Genomic DNA, 21,650 nt, shown 5'->3' with positions numbered 1-21,650 from the left:
TATCCTCACACCTAATCTCGCCCCTTCATACCCCGATTTCTCTATGCTCTGCTGAGCCCTCCTCTCCTTTTGTTCCCTTCTTCAGCAATCCCCCCCTCATCCTCCTCACTATACAACCCCTTAATGACACCCACAGCCTCCCCCACCTACCCCTGGTTATCCCCCCTTCCTAATAATACACTCTTCTACTCACCGCCCTCCCTCTGACCTCCATACTACTTCTCCTTCTGACTCAACCGATACGCCCACTCTTACTGCCTTTACGCAACTTTCATCTAACTGTCCGCCCACAAATGAAGCTTTTCCTATTTCTACCTCCTGTACACCCCCTCTCTCCAAAAATGATCCTCCCCACACTATAATTCCTCCCTCCCCTAGGTTTCCCCCCCCTTCCTACCCACATTTGCAACCCCCTCGGTAACGCTTACTCAACCAACTTCCTATTAACTACTGATCCACCACACTTATCAATTCACACGCAATCACTCCTTAATATTGATCTTCTCCTTTCATCCCTGGTCTTAGAACTCTCTTCACTCAGAAACGAGATATCACTCCTTTCTAAAGCCCACCCCTTAGCTAAACGCCCACACACTGATCCCCCCCCCACAATACACTGATCCCCCCACAATACACCTTTCCATCCCACATCAACACTCATATCAATCCAACCTCAAACTGCCCAACTAGTGCTATCACCAACAACAACACTCCTCCTCTCCCTAGTAATCACACATCCAGTTCCTTACCCGCTCAACCTTTCTTAAGCGTCCCACCCTACACCAACACTACTTTCCCGCCCCTACCTGATACTTACCCGATAACCTCGGCTGTTAACTCGCTCACGAATTTACCTACCTCTCCCTCTCCATCCTCTATCCCCCTTACTCGTCAATCTACAATCCCAGTTCTCATAGGAACGAGCAGACTCCCCCTTCATCCACCTTCACTTAGGCCACCCCAACAACTTAGACCCATACCCCCCTGTCCGCCCACACAACTACCAAACCCTACTCCCCTCTGTTGCAAGTTGATCGACTGCCGATCCGCCTCCTGCCACGCAACTGAGATTGCGGAAACCATTCTCAGCGAAAACATAGACATCGCATTCCTAACTGAAACCTGGCTCCCCGCCCACTCCACCCCCATCCTCGACTTGCTCATTCCCCCAGGTTATTCTATCATCAAGAAAGAGTCGAGCAATCAGGAGGAGGCCTTGCCCTAATCTTTAAAGCTGAACTTAACATCTCGCTTATACAGCTGCAAGACCCCTCATCCTTTGAATGCCTCTGTACCGATCTCATTATTCCTAACTCCCCCTCCATTCGGTTGCACACTATCTACCAACCCCCTGGGAATAGTATCTTTCACTGAAGAGATGTCTGATCTTATTATTCAATCATCGCTCTCCCACTCCAAGAATCTCTTCCTTGGTGACTTCAACATCCACTGGAACAAAAAGGATGAACCTGCTGTCATCTTATTTAAGGATGCCATGGACATCACCAACATGACCCAACTCTGCAATTCCCCTACTCATACCAAAGGTGCCACCCTTGATGCTATATTGACTAGCAAGGATCTGGCCTCTCTCTCTAATATACTTCCTGTTGACTGGTCCGACCACCACCTTATCCTCTTCACCTTGAATAGCTCCATTACAAGCCCTGCCCCCAACACTTTACCTTTGAAACTAACACGCAACCTTCACCGTAACCCACCTGGCGAATTGGAATCCTCTATTAAAACATGCCTACTTCTCCCCCCTCTCTCTGACAGCACCAATGACTTAACCAAGCATTATAATAATTCTATTCTTAAAGCCCTCGATCAAATTGCTCCAATTAAACTCAAGCAACCAAAAAAAAAAACATCTTAAGTCTTGGTTCAATTCTGAACATTGAAATGAAAGACGGGCCCACAGACAATCTGAACGTGTTTGGAGGAATCATCCCTCCCCTGATAATCTGGCTCTCCTTAGAACTGCTAGAGCTCATTACAAAAAACACATCTTCAACGAAAAAGCCTCTTTTCTCCAGTCACAACGTGACCAGGCTAGAAACCGCCCCAGAGAACTCTAACATAGTTAAAAAACAAACGTCTTCTGGCCCTCCTAAAATATTAGCCTCTATGGAAAGATGCAAAGAAATTGCCAGCTTTTTCACGAACAAAATCAACAAGATAGAACTATCATTCTCTCCCCCCCCCCTCCCACTCCAACCTCCTCTCAGCCAACACACACTCGCCAACACACACTCACCAACACTCCAACTCTCTCTCCTCCTCCCTTCCCACACTTCACGACCCCCCTCAATCCATCCCCGTTCTCCCACAACCTGACTCTTCTCCAAAGGTCCACCGTGCTAAAAATAACGCTTCATGGAGTGAATTCAGTCCAGTTTCTGTATCCACGATTATCAACATCATTTCCAAACTTGAACCTTCATCCCATACCAAAGACCCTCTCCCCGCCCATCTGGTTCAAGAACTCAAACACATCATTGCCCCTATTTGGACCAATATTATCAACTCCTCTTTTTCCTCTGGCGTTGCCCCTGTCTCCCTTCAGCTTGGCCAAATCTCCCCCATTCTTAAAAACACCCCGGCTGACCCTAATGACCTTAACCTACGCCCTATCTCCAACCTTCCTTTCCTCTCGAAGGCCCTTGAAAAGTGTGTCCTGTCCCAATTAGAGAACCATATCTTCTCCTTTAATTTCCTGGACGTTTTCCAATCAGGTTTTAGAAAGGGATGCAGCACCGAAACTGCTATGTTAAATATCACAGATGATATCCATCGCTCCCTAGGAAGAGGTGAATCATCACTACTAATCCTACTTGACCTCTCGGCTGCTTTTGATACTGTCCACCATCCCACCCTTCTCAACACTCAAAAATCGATTCGGCTTTGAAGGCACTATTCAATTGGTTCTCCTCGTTCCTTCAAAACAGATCACAGCAAATCAAGCTCAACCACTACCTCTCTAATCCACAACCTGTCTCACTCGGTGTCCCTCAAGGATCCATCCTCTCCCCAACCCTATTTAATCTTTTCATGGAACCACTCACTCCTTTTCAAACAAGCCAAAATCAGTTACCACCTTTATGCTGACGACACCCAACTATTCTACAAGATCAAATCTCACAATGAAATTCTTCACCTTAATGACACCTTGACTAGAGTTCAAGGATGGTTCCATCTGAATCATCTAAAACTGAATCCGAAAAAAATGAAATCATCCTTTTCACTCCCAAAAACAATTCCCTTCCCATTCAACTCTGGATCAACGATATCAAAGCACTTAATTGCTCCCTCTCCACCTCTAATTCTGTTAAATCCCTAGGCATCAGCAACAACCAGAATCTTAACCTCATCCCCATTAAAAATGCAGCCAAAAGTGCTCTTTACACCCTTCACCACCTCAAAAGAATCAAACCTTTTATTCCAGCGGATGATTTTAAAACCGTTGTCCAATCGCTTGTCCATTCCAGGATTGACTATGGCAACGCCACACTTGCCGGCACACCTAAAGTCCATCTTGCACCGATTAAATCTGTTCTCAATCTAGCCGCTAGACTGATCTCTGATTGTAAAAGATTTGACCACATCTCCCCTGTCCTCAAAAATCTCAATTGGCTCCCAATAGAAGCAAGATCCACCTACAAGATTGCCTGTATCACTCACAAAGCTCTTCACCAAAACACTCCCTCTTACCTTGCAGTCAAACTACAGAAAGCAGGGTGCTCCAGGTCCCTGAGGAGCACTAACTCCCTTGTCCTAGTCCCTCAGACTCCTATGTAAAAAGACCCAATCCCGGGCATTTTCTGGTAACGCTCCTACGATTTGGAACTCTCTCCCCAAAGTTCTTTGCTGCAACCCCTCTTACCCTCTCTTCAAAAAGGAACTCAAAGTACTTCTTCTCAACAAATATTGGTGTACCTAATGCCTTTGATCCTGAACTTGCTCACTCTTTACTCTTCCCCTACACACTCCATCCCCACACCCTCTCCCAGTTTTATTCTCCCTCCCCTCCACTACACCCCCTTCCTTCTCCGATCTTTAAAACTTCATCTTCCCCTTTAATTTATCTGTTTCTTTACTCTCATTGCTCTTCTAAATGCATTGCTATATCCCTTGTAAATTCTCTGCACATTGTTAATTGTTTGTTATTTTCTATTATGTTTTACCTTCCCTGTAAAGCGCTCTGATACTCTTGGGTCCAGCAGCGCTATATAAAACCTTTGAAATGAATAAATAAATAAATGATCTGTGGCATTGTTGGTACATCGTACCATTATATTCAAAATAATTCTACGTGAGGGCTAGTCTGCAGCATTCAAGGATGACATTTCTTTGTGGTTTAAAATCCCAATGTTCATTGAAAAGTAGTTCCTCCAGGGTTTCCATGTTTTTTTGTTGAGGTAGGCTCGTATATAGACTTTCCACGTCTAGTCCAACTAGGAGCATCCTGTCCGAGAAGGTCTGTTCCTTCAGGAGGTTCAATAAGTCTCGAGTGTCTTTTAGATATGTTGGTGTTTTCTGTACCATGGGTCTCAGGTACTGGTCAGCAAATTGTGAAAGTGGTTCTAAAACTGAACATATACCTGAGACTATAGGACGTCCTGGGGGTGGTCTGCTCTCTTTGTGAATTTTGGGAAGTGAATAGAAGTAGGGTACTTTGGGTGATCTACTTTTAAGAAAGTCAGCTTCGTTTTTTTTAAATCCATCTGTTTAGCCGAGCTTCTTCCACCATAGACTCCATGGTTCTCTGAAGTTTCTTGGTTGGATCTATGAATCACCTTGTAGCATTTTCTATCTGAGAGGAGTTTGAGACATTGTTGATCGTATCCTTCTTTGCTCAGTAGGACAATTCCTTCACCTTTATCAGCTGGTTTTATTAGAAGGTTACCATGTTGTCAGAGTTCATCTAGTGTCTGTTGTCCCAAACTCGTAATGTTCATGAATGGTGTTTTAGTGTGTTTCTTGATTTCCTCCACTTCCTTCATGACAGCTTGTTCGAAAGCTTTGATCTCTATTGGTATCTGATGGTTTGGAGGGCAAAAGGTGGACTTGCGTCGTGGTGTGGTATCACTTTCTGTAATGCTTTCGTCGTTGTAGAATGCTTTAGTTTAAATTTTCTGCAAAATTCAGCCATCTTGCATTGCAGATCGAATACGTCAAGTGGTGGTGTAGGTACATAGCCCAATCCTTTATTCAGGGGGTTCTCTTGGTCCTTCGTCAAGGTTATGTCTGTCAGATTTATTACGAGCGTATCGTGCTCGGTCCTGGTTTGTCCTTCGACATGCTCCTGGTTAGGACCAGTCGTTCCTGGTCTGTCCATGTGACTCCTTTTCTTCTTCCCCTTCGGTTGGTCTGGCCTCTCCCTAAAAAAAAAAGGCGCTCTTTGCATATAATGAGGTCCCATCATTGGTCCCATTGGGGGTGGTACTTGAATATAGAGATTCATCCATTCATGAATGTTCGGTGTAAATGGATGGAAAAGGGGAGGAGGTTGATCTCTGTACTGGGTGTGCGCCACGTGTTGAGTCTTCGGCATTGCTGGCGTCTATTCTGTCCCCTGTTCCTACGTGGATGTGTTGTCTCATCACCGCTCGTCTGAATTGTCGGTGGAGTTACCTTCACTCTATCCGTTGTCAGTCGCTTGATCAGGTACCTTGTAATCATCCTTGATGTAGGGATGCATTTTCAATCAATGAAGATAGTTTCAAATCCTTTCCTCACTTTTGTATTTTGTATTCCTTGGTCTCATTCATCTCATGGTTAATCTCTTACAGTCTTTTCTTGTAGACAGATGTGTATCATGCTTTTCAATTTTGCCTCACTTATTTGTATCTTTATTGTTAGTGCTTCTGTGAGTCTTGTCGCAGTCTTCATGACTAGTACAAGGTAGTCTCTAGTGCACTTCCATGAAATGGCCGACCAATCCTTATGAAAGGCTTTGTCATGGAGAAAAATATGTGGAGCATTGTGCACTCAAAGGCCTTTGGGTGCAGAATTAGTGAGGAGTTATTCAGTCATGATTATTCCATGAATGGCAGTCCTCACTTGATCTTTTTTGGTCTCTGAAAGGTTGTCCCAGTCGTCGTTTTGGGCTAGAGTTTGAGTTCGAGGTTTTCTGACATTTTGTGTCAAACTCTGTCTGAGCTATATACTTATTGAGATAAATGCAATTCTTTCACTACCCTCTCTGTTACAAGAAAGTGATTTGACTCAAACTCTAGCCCAAAACAAACAAATAGCCCTCTTTGCCACAGCAGAGAACTCAAAATGCCCAAACTTCGCCTCTAAATTACCACACCACCTATCCAAAGGCAATATACCCTATGGATGAACTGGTAAGGGATATTTGCTTATGTTTTTCCACCTCTCCCTCTCCTTCCATTTCTGGTTTATAAACTCAGGCAGACATCACTTACACTGATTCTAGTGGCTCCCACGTGGGCTTGTCAACTGTGGTTCACCACACTGCTAGAACTGTCAGTAGTTCGACACCAAAAACTGCATCTCACTTCCAACCTTCTCTCACAGAACCCAGGAGAAATCAGACATCCAAACCCCAAGGAGCTCAACCTAGCGATCTGGCTCCTGACCTCATACAGTTCAGATACCTAAATCTACCACCAGATTGTATGACAATCCTTAAAGAAGCAAGGAAATCTACCATGAGAGCATAATATACAGCAAAGTGGAAAAGGTTTGATATACATTCCTTATAATGGCCTTTTTTACATTCACTTAGTGGACATATTTAAGGCAGCTACATGGTCCACACCTCACACATTTACCAAACATTTTGTGGATGTATCCGCATGTCAACAAGCTAATGTAGGACAAGCAGTGCTAAAAACACTTTTTCAAACGACTGCAACAGCCACTGGTTACACAGGCACAAGCGATTCATTCCCCATTGATAAGATTATTACAAGGAAGCCAAATGGATCGCAGCAGCTTCTTCCGCCCCGTCTGCCCCCTTTTTTGATTTTGAGATGCTACTACTGATAGACTGTGTGAATACTCTTGGTGCAGTAGTCACTCAATGGAAGTACTTTGAACTAATAGTGAATTCCTGCTCCTATCACAAATCTGAGATATTTGCAATTTGCTGGATAGATAGGAATATGGAAATATGGGTCCTTTAAGTCTAGTGTGGACATTAAGTTGCCTTGTTGTAGAAGTGGAAGCACTTGTTGAAGGGTAACAATATGGAAGTGTTCTGACAGTATGTATAGGTTTAACAGTCTTAGATCTAAGACTGGCCATAGATACCCATCCTTTTTGGGGATTAGGAAGTAGTGAGTAAACTAGTGACCCGTGACGTTTATATGGAACTAGTTCTTTAGCTTCTTTTGTTATAAGAGCTCGTACCTCTTGTTTGAGAAGCTGTTGGTTTTGTCCCGAGAGTTACTGAACGCAAGGAGGAATATTGGGAGGATTGCTGGTAATCTCCAAGCAATAACCATGTTGGATAATACCCAAAACCCATTGGTCTGTTGTGATGGATTGCCAAGTGGGTCGAACCCGTTGTAATCTTCCCCTGACAGGTGATGAATGGTCAGGGGAAATGGTATCAAGTCATTGCTTGTTAGAGGACTGGGAGGTATATGTTGGTGTACCTTTCCCTCTTCCTTTAAAATGGTTTCCTCTATAGCTACCCTTGTAGAATCCTCTAGAGGGGGACGATAGTGTTTGTGTCTTATATGAGGTTGTGGCCGCATCTGAGGTGTTAGTGTTAGTTTTGGAGCCTCCTCTGTAAAAGGAGCGACGGAAGGAACCTCTGGTAGGAGACCGAAGTGCTCCCATAGACTTAGCTACTTTTTTTTTTTTTTTCCAAGGGACTGATCTATTTGAGACCCAAAAGGTGTTCCTTATTAAAGGGTGCATTAATAATGGTTTGTTGCACTTCTTGTTTGAAAACATAAATTCTGAGCCATGCATGTCTCCTGGGCATAATGCTAGTGTTAATTCCTCTAGCTGGAGTATCTGCAGCATCTGATGCACACCCAATAGATGAATTGGAAATAAGTTGCCCTTCTTGTACTCTTTCTACCCCCTTTTTGTGATTTCTTCTGGGAGATATTTCAATAATTCTTCCAGGTCATCCCAGGGAGCTCCATCGTATCTGAACAACAGACCCTTTGTGCTAGGTATATGGCAATGATTGACTGATTGAGCGCCCACTCTTGTCCCCGATGCATCCATAAATTTGGATTCTTTATCTGGAGGTGGTGCTTCTAGTTTGCGAATTAGCTTTTTTACAGCGATTAGAAACCACTAATTAATCCAATGGCAATCGACCCCTAAGGAAGACTGAGTCATGTGGAGGGGGTTTATATTTTGTCTACTCTAGGTGTTAATATACGTGCTCTAACTGGGTCTTTAACAATATCATTAGTATGTCTCAACATAACTTTAAGCATAGGCAACATTTGTGGTGTTCTGTGTGTGTTTTTTAATGTTTCAAATAAAAAAAAATCCTACAGTGCTTCTTTGTGTAAAGGCACTTAGTACTCTTGCAATTAAGTCCCGATGTGCAGTATTACCATCAGAAGGGGAAGGTTTCGCTGGGTATAGATCCCAGTCTGCATGTTGATGTGGCTCTATGTTATAGTCATCCCAGGGATCTGGTGGTGGCTGATTAGAATTGTTATCATCCTCTTCTATATCAGGATTTGTGTTAGGAGAACCAGATGGTGTAATGTGTAGAGCAGGCGGTTTCAAACTGATCCCAGGGGTGCACCAGGCTATAGTCAAAAGAAGCATCATACTAATAGCAGTGCTTTGTTTTAAGCTAAAAAAAAAAAAAAAACGGTCAGCAACTCTGCAATGGGCCATTTTTAAAAGGTTTAACTTAACTGTAATGTTTAAGACCAACTTAAACATTGCAAATTGAATAGAATTGACGAAAATTCTGAGGGGGGGCTCACATTTTTATTTTTTTATACTTGGGGTGTGCTGCATTAAAAAGTTTGAAGGTCACTGGTGTAGAGGGTCGGTTTGTGGTAAAATGGATATTGGTGAAAACGGAAGAGTGGTTTGGGGAATATGAATAGGGCTAGTAGCTAGGTCCTTTTTTTTCCTGGAGAGGAATTTTGCCTGCTTTCCTTTTGGAGAAATTACTGGTTTTGTGGTCATGTAACTAGTATCAGGATTTATGTGAATTTCCTACTGTTTGGGATACAGCTTGTCTTTTATTTTTTTCTAAGATCGGCTCCGGTGTCTAGAACGGAGCATCTTTTTGTTTCGGTGCAGAGCTGGATTTCAGTTTTTTTCTCTTTCGATCTGAGAAGTTTCGGAACCAAACGGGTTTCATCTCGGCTCGAGCCTAAGCCGGAAGGCTTGTTGTGCTGTTTCGGTGCAGAGCCAGAAGGCATGGTGTTTAAATCAGAGTCTATGCGCTGACCATGGCTTGTTGGCAGTGGTAGCCCAATAGCCTTTTGTTGGAGTGGGTTTGGTGGGCAAAGGGGTTTTAGCACTCATGGCACCCTGTCCAGCTGGAACGTCCTGGGACTCTAGTTCGATCTTCAACTTGGATTCGGAGTCCTGGGAGAGAAAGCCATTACTTCCACTGCCATTTCTTCCTGCTCAATGTCTTCCCCATAGCCATCAGGCGTGTCCACAAAACCTTGACGTTGCATGTCTCGACTTCTTGGATTTGAACGACTGACATGCGACGCAGTCTTCCTCCTTATGTTCTGGGGAGAGACAGAGGTTACAGGCCTTATGCTGGTCGGTGTGCAGGTATTTAAAATGGGAATCGAGGACAGAATTGAAACAGTGTCCATTCCATCGACGGAAGGCAGGACGCGGGTTCTTGAAGTAGAAGCAGACGGAGGAAAGAGGTAGGCACACAGGCCGCAGTTTTTTCGATGATCTAAATAGTTTTCTTACATTTCGGCACAAAAAGGTAGAAGTCTCGATCGAAAACAATTCAGATGTGGGTAGGGTGGGTTGCGTACTGAAGGGATACCAATTGACTGTTTCGAATCGGAGCGCAGCAATACACGTCCGAACCAGACAGCGAAAAGAAAATAACGTAACAATGGAGTTGATGCCCTTGCGCAGTATCACCAAAAGGAGTCGCCACCTTCATGGTGACTGGAAAAGACTTCTTTGAAGAAAAACTACTTGCAAACATCCGGACCCAACACTAAATGGCAGGAGTATGCAAAGCATGTTTAACACCACACATGCCTCGAACATAGTTTATTGCAGAGCCAATTGTCAACCATGATGTGTTTCGACACACTCAGGGTCTTAACCATATGTAAATGCAGAGAGGTCAGTTGCCCTCCCTTTAAACATAAAGGGCATCAATACCAAAGAAGGACTTCAAATAGATTCAGGCAACCACTGTGATAATTGCGTTAATGACACACTAATAAATACAAGAGTAATCAGTGAATGTCTGCAATAATTACTTTGATCTCAGTGAATCAGAAATACCTCCGCTACCAAAGCCATTGTCACGGATATATCCCAGTTGGTAGACAACAGTATTGAAAAGAAAAAGAAAAAAATACATATACATACATACACATACATACATATAAATATATGTATGTATAAACACACATACGTATATGCACATACGTATACATACACACAATTATAAATCATAGTTAGCCATTTCATATAGGACACAGATTTCTTTTTGATCAGTGTAACTTCACAATATTTATTCTTCTCCAGTTATCCACTTGTAACTGTTAGAAAGCACAGTTTCTTTTTCTTATTAATATATAGCTGTGATTCATTCAAAAACGCCTTGCAACATTACAGCTTTTCTGCTTCTATCAGTGTCAATTGAAGTCAATTAGTTCGGTATATTTTCATGTTCACCGTTGAAAAATATGTTGGGTGGGTATCGCAGAGTTGAAATGTAGAGGTATCTCAGCCGTTAAACTTGCATGCTGTGTCAATCATGTGAACTTTATGAAATGTGACAAGATTTGTACCAGCACTATTTTGGAATTCACAAATTCAAGACTTTCGCATCATTAGAAAAAAAAATAACACAAACGGAAATATTACATAGCAGTTCCAGGCCACAAAGTGGGGTAAGAAGTGCCGAAAAATTGGTAATAGAGAAAAGTGTATTGACTGTAAATATGAGAAAAAGAAGCACCAGGGTGGTGGTGATGAACAAGTTACTTACCTTCGGAAAGGCCATATCTGGTAGAGACTATATCTAGCGTCAGATTCTATACCTTTTGAATTACTCCAGGAGTTAGACTAGACCCGGAAGATTTTTCATGCGCAACACACCTGCACATCAATCAGTTATGTACCAGTCATAAGCATCATTCATGCTGGAAGTTAGGTTGTGGTGCCTAGATAGGCGTCACCCAGGCCAATGCGTAGCGAATGTTGATAAAGAGCACCACCCACATCAAAATGGTCCGCTTCGGTACTGCTTGACCCCACAAAGAGTTGGTCGTCCACCCAAAACTCGTGTGTGGTCAAGGTAGAACGACAATGCCCTTTTAGGGTCAAGACGGTGGAGTCCCTCCTTTTTTTTTAGAGTGATGTGGAGGAGCATAAAAGGTAGGCAAGGTGATGCATTGGCATACATGAAAAAGGGTTACCACTTTTGGTAGAAAGGAGGCCCAACTGCGAAGCCCCCTCTTAGTCAGGATAGAGATAAGGCGGCTTAGATGATGAGGCCTGCAGCTCACTCTATGGGTAGACGTATCCACTACAAGGAAGGCTGTTCTTAGTCAGAGTAGCATGAGGTGACAGCAGTGTAAAGGCTCGAAAGGAGCACACATCAAAAAAGTTAAAACCAAATTATGGTCCCACTGAGGCATAATGAATGGGGACGGAGGAAAGAGATAAGTTAGACCTTTGAGAAACTTCTGTACAATAGGTATCTGGGACAAAGAGGATTGACCTGGCAACCACAAGGCAGCAGAATTGGGAGATTGATAGCCCTTAAGAGTTTCTAGAGCAGATGCCTGCTGGGAAAAAGAAATAACGAAAAGCAGAACTTCAGGAAGAGGGTCGGAAAAGGGGATAGATTTTTCTGCACATCATGCCCATGCCACAGATGTTTTCCAATGGAAGCTGTACACGGTCTTGGTGGAGGGACGCTTAGCTGCCAAGATGACATTACAGACTTCGGGAGGAAAGTCAAAAGCGGTCAACTGTCGCCGTTCAATCTCCATGCAAAAAGGAGGAGAGTGGACAGGTTCAAGTGAAGGACCCACCCCGGCTGCTGTGACAGAAGATCCTCCCGAAGGGGCAGCCTTATCAGAGGATCCATGGCGGGGAAAACAAATTTAACAATGGAGCGGTTGAACATACACATTCCTGACATCACATCGGTAATTAAAAAAAATACTTCTTCTAGAAAAAGAAGTTGGTAGGAGTGTGCATAGCACATGTATCCGCAGCCAACAAATGCTACTATTAACTGTTTAACAGTTATTCCAAATCGATGGGGAAGTCAGAATTTTTCTAGATATTACAGAAAAGTAACTTTTAGGAAGTTACTAATGGGCTCAACTAAATGGTTAAAGAAGACCCACCTGGACCTGACCGAATATGCAGGGGGCGTGAGGGTAGGTGGATCCTCTTTGGCATCAAAGGATCATGCCCCGCTTGAATGTCACTTACTGCTTGACAGAACTGCTGGGTTTGTCATAGAACACTCTTGACCCTGTGGAAGATCAAAAGAGGACTGAACCTGCCGTCTGAAACCTAGAAAGAAAGGACATGCTCTCCGTCTTGTATCCAGGACAAAGAAGTGGACTCCAAGGACCTGCTGTTACAACACAACAAGCAATAAGAGGGGCCTTTCCTTGCAGTTGCCCAAATTACCAGTGACACCTGTACTGTGCCATTCTGTTGGCCTCTGCCTGACACCTTGTGAGTTTCCAAGTGCCTCCCTTGAAGTCCTAGGGGTCCTTAGAAGTTTACTCCTGTGGTGGATTGGGACTTAAAGGACTAAGTAAGAAGGTGAAATCTTTGACCAGGAGAAACCTGGTTCCTGTATCAGACCTGCACTCCTCCGCAGTCAGCCTCAAATTGGGCATAGGTCCTGGTCTACTGCCACCATTGACCATCACTGGCGCTTGGTACCACTATTTCTACTTAAAACTTTTATCAGTCATACTGCCAGTTCCCCTTGTTTTTTTGTCATTTAGGTGGCATTTTGTTTTTTAAATGTTGCTATATTTTTATGGCGCTGTGCCATAGTAACTAGGGGGACGAGTGCAGGTCTAGTTAGTGATGTTAGTGGTTCACCCTGACAAAGATTGAGATTACTTGAGATGATTACTTACGCCCCTCAGCTAAGAACCTAATTTTTATTACACTTTGACAAAAGGCCAGATCCTGTATCTGATCACTTGGACACATAGGATACTGCATATGGCAGAAGTGTTCTATGTTTAGAATTATCACTTAAGATCCATAGAAGGAGAACTATGGTTGCCAATAGACATGAACAAAGTTGACAGGCACTTGTTCTTAAAAATGTGAGCAAATAGACAAGTAACCTGCAAGTCTGTTAAAAACTGCACAATCAATAAATGGAGAGCCACTCACTTTTCAATTAATATAAAAAAACGTTTCATTGTTTGATAAATCTTTAATAAAATCTGTTTCATCCTCCGCACAAACTCATATGTAGAAATATTTGTAACAACAATTTCCACAGGAAAAAAACACTTTAATTATGATAGTCAATAATGTTCTATTCTCTAATGGTTTAGAATCCCAAAAAAGAAAAAATACTAACTGTACAAAAAACGAGGTGACTAAGTACACATTCAAGGACAATGCTTTTGTGGAAGAATGACTAGATTCAAGTAACTTCTTCAAAAACGTCCATAACCAGAAAAGAATATAATCAACACATTTAAAAAAATACTGATCCCTCTTCTTCAGGATTTGACCTCCACAGTTTATCTTGGTTTTCTCATTGCAATGTTTGAGGCAAAGGCACTTCTCTCCTAAATCACAAACTGCTGCTGTGGTTTATTTATCTTCAATCAACATGTCAGACTTTATATCTGAAAAGGGTGAGGAAAGAAATGTGTGAATGTTAAGGAAACTTAACCCTCAACCCAGCTTTCTTCACCACCACGCATATTTTTTATGAAACAAATTTAAAATATATAAATATTTTTTATTTTTTAACATGGCTCTTTTGTTGTGACCCTCCAAAATAAAAGTATTTTAAAATAAATGTAGTGTTGCAACAGCTTTTCAGTGTCACACTGAAAAAAATACAATTCTAGTTGCAAAAACAATGCTGCGTGGTTAAAATAAAAAAATAATAATAAAAAAAATACAATCTTACTAAAAATATTGTGAATTATACCCAATATTTCAAAGCTCCAATTTACTATTGTATTAGTATCCAATGAGAAATGCACTATCCGGTAGCTAGAAAATGAAATGTCCACGCTTCGACTCCAGGTCCAGTGGCATCTGCACCTTTATGAACCCGGAGTACCAGCTGAGGAAGACCTGGACTCCAGTGTCACCCCAGGTGCAAGACAGTCAGCAGTCTATAGGGCCAGGGTGTCTGGGCACAAGGGTACTCTGCTAGTTGATAGTGGAGGGGCTGTGCAAGATGCTGCAGGAAAGGAGCACCATGAGCCAGGTAGAGAAGGCTAGCCTAGAGAGCCAGTAAATCCATCTCCCTGCAAAGTGTAGCCTTTAAAGGCCAGATGGCCTAATGAGAAGGCTCAAAGTGGCTAGAACTCACCACCAGGATCAAAACAAATCAATGAACTTCCAAATCGACCCAACAGGGCCAGAGTTATGCCCCAAGTGAAGATTTTACCTTTAAGGTTAGAAAAAACAGCGCTTGTGGCGCTCCACTGTATTTCGAAATCAAACTCCCGAGATGGACCAGGGCAGAGAGTTGGCATATCTTTATTTAAGGAGAAGAAAAGTGTGTGGGGACCCCCACCCTGGAATGCAGATAGTCTCCCATGGTTCCCCTCACCAAACCTAGGGCCAGTATTGTATGTATGGGGCCTGGACACCATTCCAGGGACCCCGATGGAGGAGGTCCCACAGGAAGCTAAGCCACATCCCACTGCCCGTGCACCGGACGGGGGTGGGGCAGCGGAGGCACAGCAAGGCAGTAACAGCCGCAAGGAAAGGGGCAGGATAATCAACCTACTGTAGCCTGCACAGCAAATTATGGACCTGGCCGGGTAGGGAGCTGTTTTGGTAGCGCAGGAGCGGGTTAACTGTCCTTCCATAGACAAAGAAACCAAAGCTATCCGCGCCTTGGGTGGAATCAGGGGCACCTAAATTAATTAAAAATAAAACTGACCAAAACTAAATAGATCATGAAAATCAGCGAAGGGGAAAATCAAAAGCTGCTCATTTAGAAATCGTTTTTTCCCGCTGGAGCTCCTCTTAATGCCATGAAGAGCTTATTTTCATAATTTCTGATCCTTGTAGTGCCCAAAGAAGGGGGGTGGACCCCAGGTGCAGGTCTTTTTTAGGGCTCCCTGAGGTACTGCAAGCCACCCCCACCCACCGACAATGATTCACCAAAAATAGTCCTACTTTTTCAAGTGTCTTGAGGATATGATCCCAGGATATGGTTGGGTTGTTTTAAAGCACTCAGAGCTGCAGATTTTGCTCCTTTCCTTTAGAGTGCAGTGACCCCTAGTGATTGGTTCTATGGCAGAGTTATTTTGTACTGTGAAAGTAAAAGCAATTTTGGGCCTAGTGTCGGAGCAAAAGAATGCTATGATGCTCTGTTGCAGTGACACTGAAATCGTTCTTACACATTTCAAATGATTTTACTCTATATTTTCATCCTACAGGCACCTTTGTTTCACCTGGCAAAGGATATATGATGCAAGGCAGCAGAGTTCTGATTCAGACGATTTGTGAGGTTATTTATAAATTGCAAGTAGGCCAAAGATTAATCGTGCAAGATACTCAGAGCAATGGTAAAACCTGCAAATGTAGCCATTATGGAAAGATCAAAGTTTAACAATATTTCCTAACAACAGAAATAGAAGACAAAGAACGGAGGAACATAGGGAGGTTATGTAGGAAGCTTGCTCTGTATATACTGTACCAAAAAGGAGATAGTGTGCAGAGTCCAGTGAGTCCCCAGAGTTATGGTAGAGGGTAAAGTAGATAATACCTTACTCTTAATTTAGTGGTAGCTGGACTGAGCAGTTAGTGTGCAGAGTCCATTGAGTCCCCAAAGTTATGGTAGAGGGTAAAGTAGATAATACCTTACTCTTAATTTAGTGATAGCTGGACTGAGCAGTTCGGTTTATCAGAGGGTAGTGTAAATGCATTTGGTGTATATACTCCTACAAAGCAGGAACAGTCTCTATGACTGACCGCAGGCCAATGTTTGTGAAACAATAAATAAATAATTTAATTTCTAGGAACCAAGTTGAACTCTGTTACAGGTCAGTGGACTTCATTTGCAATACTTTCAAGTTATTATTTGCAAAAGGGTTGTAGAGCATTAAATAATACTTTACATGTGCATGAAATGCTTGTCAATGTAAAAAGTGATACTTTGTATTTAGGATCAACACAGTGAGAGACCAATGAAATTCTATTGGAGGAAATACATGCGAGTGTAACTTACAGGTCAGCAAACGGTTTTGAGATTCAGTCTCCAGGGGTTTGGATCACCACAGGACAAGGGTCGGACCAATGTAGGTACTATACCACCAACAGCACAGGGGTGACCAGGTGCAGAGGTCCCTGGGCTCAATATTACGCTACCGAGGTTGGGGGCAGCTCGAAGAGTCACCAGTTACAGGTATGTACCTGTGGTTCAGAGACACAGGCCCTGGGGTTAAGATCAGCACTAAAGGGGCCACCAAATAGCAGGAAGACTGCACCACCAGAGGCACAGGGGCAGTCAGGTGCAGAGTGCAAAGGAGGCATCGGGTCCAGTTGAAACCAATAGAGATCCTAGATTGGGGAAAACTTCTGCAGGCTCTGTTCTGAAGGCTGGCTGAAGGAATACCACAACTGGAGAGGTTAAATTGGATAGTGGGAGGACACCGATACACAGTCAGTTGGGCACACCAAGGTCAGGGGGCTGTGGGTGCAGGGGAAACTTTAGGCATTAGGTTTTTCTCACCAGATCTGGTAGCAGTCGAGGGGCCCTTCAGGTTGAGGCTACAGGCGTCGAGGGGGAGATCAGAAGGGGTTGGTTGACTCTGGATCCCAGGTCAAGATCGCAGGGAATACTTCACTGTGCCTGTGGGCCACCGGGACTTGGGCTGTGGGTGTCAGGTGCAGGGTAGTGCAAGTGCTGCAGATCCCGCAGGATCCGGAGTCCTTGAGTTAGTTTCTTGTTTAACAAATCCAGTGTCCAAGGGAGACGAGTCTTTATTGAAGGCAGCGCAGGACCCCGGGGTCCTTGGAAGTTGCTGGCTACTGGCCACGTTGGTTTCTTGGAGCAGGGTCGCTGGAGGAAAAGAAAGGCCGGCAGGGCTGGGGTCAAGCCAGTCATCTCAACTGCTGCACGCATTTTCAAACCATCATAGTTTGTCAAATCTGAGGAACATGGTTCTATGGAGCCCTTAAATAATACATTTAAGGGCGTTAACTGAGGTCGGGTGGGAAGTAGCCAATAGCTACTGTCCCTTAGGGTGACTATACCCTTTGGTGCCCCCTCCCTTTGGGGAGAGGGGCACATCCATAGTGGGCTTAATTCTGTAAAGCAAGATGAATAATTTTTGAGAGAGTGGTTCACCTCAGCTCCCGGTGACCTTACAGGTGTAACAGGCCAAGGTGGACACTCCTACTCTGCCTAATCATTTTTACTCCTGTCCTGCTGCCAGAAAATTGGTGTTAGGACAAGTGGGCGGGCATTCCACAAGTTGGAGCTCCCCAAATCAGCATAACACAGCATGAGAGCCTTTGAGGCACGCCCCCAAATGTCGCTGTTCCTGCTAAGGGGAGGTGAGAAGCACCTCCACCCAGAGCAGGCTTGGTTTCTGAACTCTGAGAGCACAAAGGCGGTCACCCCATGAGGTCAGAAACTAGTCTGGTGGTGGCTGGCTAGCAAAGACCGGTCAGCCAATACACTAGAAGTTGGCCGTTTTTCAGGGAGCATCTCCAAGAGGCCCTCTGAGTGCATTTTATAATAAAACCATCACTGGCATCAGTGTGGGTTTAATATGCTGAGATGTTTGACACCAAATGTCTCAGGTCTTCAGTAAAGCTATCATGGAGCTGTGGAGCTGTGCTGACAAACTACCAGCCCATGTACTCAAAATGCCTTCAATGCACTTACTGTCCCAGAATGGGCTAAGACACTGTAGGGGCATATGCCCTCACCTGTTGTACAGTGCACACTGCCTTAGGGCTGAAAGGCTTACCAGAGTTGTGCCATGTCAACTCTTAGTTTAGCTACACCGCAACACATAGCCTGCAATGGAAGTGTGTATGTGTTAGGTGTCGGGCCCTTTAGGGCGGCACTATACATGCTGCAGCTCTAAGGAACCCTCTCTGGCCACAAGGTCATTGGTACCACTGGTACCTATTACAAGGGACTTTTAAGTAGGACAGAGGTGCACCAATTGTGGGAGCAATGGTACAGTTTTGAAAAGAAAACAGGTGGTGGGTCCAGGTTAGCAGATTCCCTACACACAAAGTGCACCAGAAATCTGGCAAATATGTGTGTGTGTGTGGGGGGGGGGGGTTACTGCAACAGAAACCCACTTTCCTACAGGTTATGCCAAAAGCTAGCCACAGCAAGCAAGAATGCCCTGCAAATGGCTCTGGGTTTACTAAAAGAGGGTACCTAAAGTAGATCCATAGATGAAGGTGGATGGTAGTAGAGGCAGAGTTTAAAGGCAAGGAATGTAGGTGAAGGAACAAATGTTTTTGTGCATCAATGGGATAGATTTAAAAATAACACATTCCCTCACCGGGAGCTAAAAGACAGAGTAGTGTTAAATGCCCACGCGATTCTAGGAACCCACCATAAGACTGGCTGCAGAGTTCAGCTCCTGTTGAAGTTTGGCTGATATTTTAATTGGGGTGTCAAAAAAAGATGCAGTTACTAAAATCTATGCAGAACTAGACTCACAAGAACCACCGAAGTAAGGTGGGTGTCAAAGAAGTGGCGAGCACTGCAGAGTAGTTTAAGTTGGATAAAACATGGATAAGGAGAAATGGAATTAGATATCTAGTTCGGTTCGCAGGCTTGCCAGTCCCAAAGGACTAGCAATAGTTCAGTAATTGGGCAGATATACACAGACTTAGGTCAGTGCAATGCAATTAAACATTCACCGTGCCCAACTTTACATAAAAATGTGGGACAGGCCTGGGATGCGTGGTACTTCAGAACTAAGGGTCAGGGCCAAAGCGACAGCAATAGCCTTATGACTGGTTGAAATGGATTTCAAACATGAAATATTTTACATTTGTTCCAGATCTTGCAAACCGGATGGCACTATCAACTGTGTAACAACATCTAAGAAACCCCAAGTCGGAGAAGAAGTGATTTTCCTAGTTTATCACTTCTAGCTAGATATGCAAAGCATAAACCATGAGGAGAGGACACTGAAAAAGATTTGCAAAAGGTTGAAAAAACAGAATACATAAGACAATACAATAAAATAGAATGTGATGAGCAGAAATCTAACATTTCTTTAAAAGGAAATTTAAATTAAAAAAAAAACAAGAACAAAAACTGGAGGGAGAAAACTTCTCCCGAGAGGGCAGCACATCCATTCGATAGAGGGGAAAATAAATACCAGACTGGTGGGAACTGGAAAAGATACATCAGATATCCCACCCGCCCAAGAGTGGACTCTTCTAGAGATCAGAAACTTACCATGATACGGTCCATCCGTAGGTTACACCACTAATACAACTGACATAAAGGAGTCATATGAACCTTGCATTTATTCCAACCCAGTTAGCTGGTCTAATCGTTAACTTCCTTAAGAGAATACGTTTTTATTTATTTATAACCTGCAAACCTTTAACGAAGATGAGCCACTGCAAAATATCAAAGAAAGAAAATGGCTGATAGTTGCCACGACGATGGGACAAAAGCTAGTGTTTACCCCACCCTCACCCTTGCAATGCAAGTCCGCATACTGCCTACTCACTGAATGCTGGCACTCCAAAGACCATTTGCACAACATATGTGCACAACATGCGATATGCCTACTATGTCAATATTGGGCTTCAGCTTTCCATTACTGAGGACGTGCACAAAGTGCTCTGCAGATGCAAAAAGTGAAGCAAGCAGACTGCTGTACATGTTGGTTTGTGTGGGGGCAGGCATATGTGAAAATGGTTTAGGGTGTACACTTGTGTCACTAGAATGTTTTTAGGGGCATTCAGATTAGCAGAAAATTCCAGCAGCAGCAAATGCTAGTTGGTAAACAAATAGTTTATTCGTATACTTTTTTCTTCATATATCATACCGTTAAATTAATTTCTCAAACAAGCACGGGCTTCACTCGATAAAAAAAATAAAAAAATTAAGTGGCATAGCCAATAGGTCACGACTATTCGAGAGCCACCAGCTTTGGCAATGTGGTTTAGCCACGTTGTACACCTGTGTGGCTGCTGTTCAGCATGGTTAAAGGTTAGTGGCATGGCGGGTCAGAATGGAGTGGTGTAGGAAGGCTAAGATAGGATTGGAGCAGACCAGAGGAGTGACCAGGGCGGAGCAGGGACCATGGTGGAGTGGAGCATCTCGTTTCGTAAGTTATTAAACATTGCTGCAGGGGAGTGCAAATTATACAGCAAACTTCCAGTGGAACTGCCCAAGCATAATGTTCAGTGTACAGGACATTACGACAATAGGCTATTACATTTCTTTAAATTACCTAGTTATCACCCCGAAATCATTTGCTAATTCAGAGACAAAGCAAGCGGAAGTGACCTTCTCCATGTGTCACAAGCCCCTCAAGTGATGGGCATAATAACATGATTAACGGTCAGTAAAAGTGACCCATGGCAGAGTATTGCAGAAAAAAATTAAAAACAAGAAGAACGCTATGAAAGGAGCAGCATGCAGCGAGAGTAGGAGGGGAAGAGGTAGTACCGCAATCATGTCAGGAGCAGCGGACGGGCACTGATTATGTGGAATCAACCTGTGCTAGGTCCGTGCTCCACAGGATGCATCGGAAGTGAAGTTATGTCTGGACTAGCCAACTAAAGAGGCCGAAAAGAATAGTGATGCTGAAGCACAACAGCGGCTCCTCCGCCTTAGCATCACCCCATTGCTTCACCTGCAAGCTGAAAACAAAAAATAAAATAATAAACATTAACTTTTTTTTTTTTATTCAGCTTGCAGTTGAAGCCGGGCTGAGTGGTGGCTGAGTGGTGGCAGCAGCTTGAGTGCGCATGAGGGTTTGGCCAGCCGTCTCGGGCTGGCCTAACAGTCATGTGCACTTTGCATTCTCTCCACCCAGGTTTCATCAATGCATGGGTGTAGAACATGCCAAGCCTGCTAGTCCATATCTGAGCCCCAAACCACGGCACTCAGACCAATCACAACGCTGCTGTAAGGCAGCGTTGCGATTGGTCTGGGGATTCTGGGAGGCTGTGTGGAGGGCAGATAAAGAAGAAATGGCAGACTACTTTATTAAGGTAAATTTCATTCCCCCCCCCTTCTCTGTCTACCCCCCCTTCTCTTTGTCTAC

General features: G+C 43.7%; 1 protein-coding gene across 3 annotated transcripts in view; it reads right to left on the bottom strand.

Moving 5' to 3' along the window:
* PHF20 (PHD finger protein 20) overlaps positions 1-21,650 on the bottom strand; it is a 1,067,420-nt gene that overhangs the window by 962,431 nt on the left and 83,339 nt on the right. The window lies entirely within an intron of this gene.

This window comes from Lissotriton helveticus, chromosome 7, assembly GCF_964261635.1.
Source record: "Lissotriton helveticus chromosome 7, aLisHel1.1, whole genome shotgun sequence".
NCBI lineage: Eukaryota > Metazoa > Chordata > Amphibia > Caudata > Salamandridae > Lissotriton > Lissotriton helveticus.
Note: the sequence above shows the minus strand (reverse complement) of the source record. Positions and strands in the feature narration are given on the sequence as shown.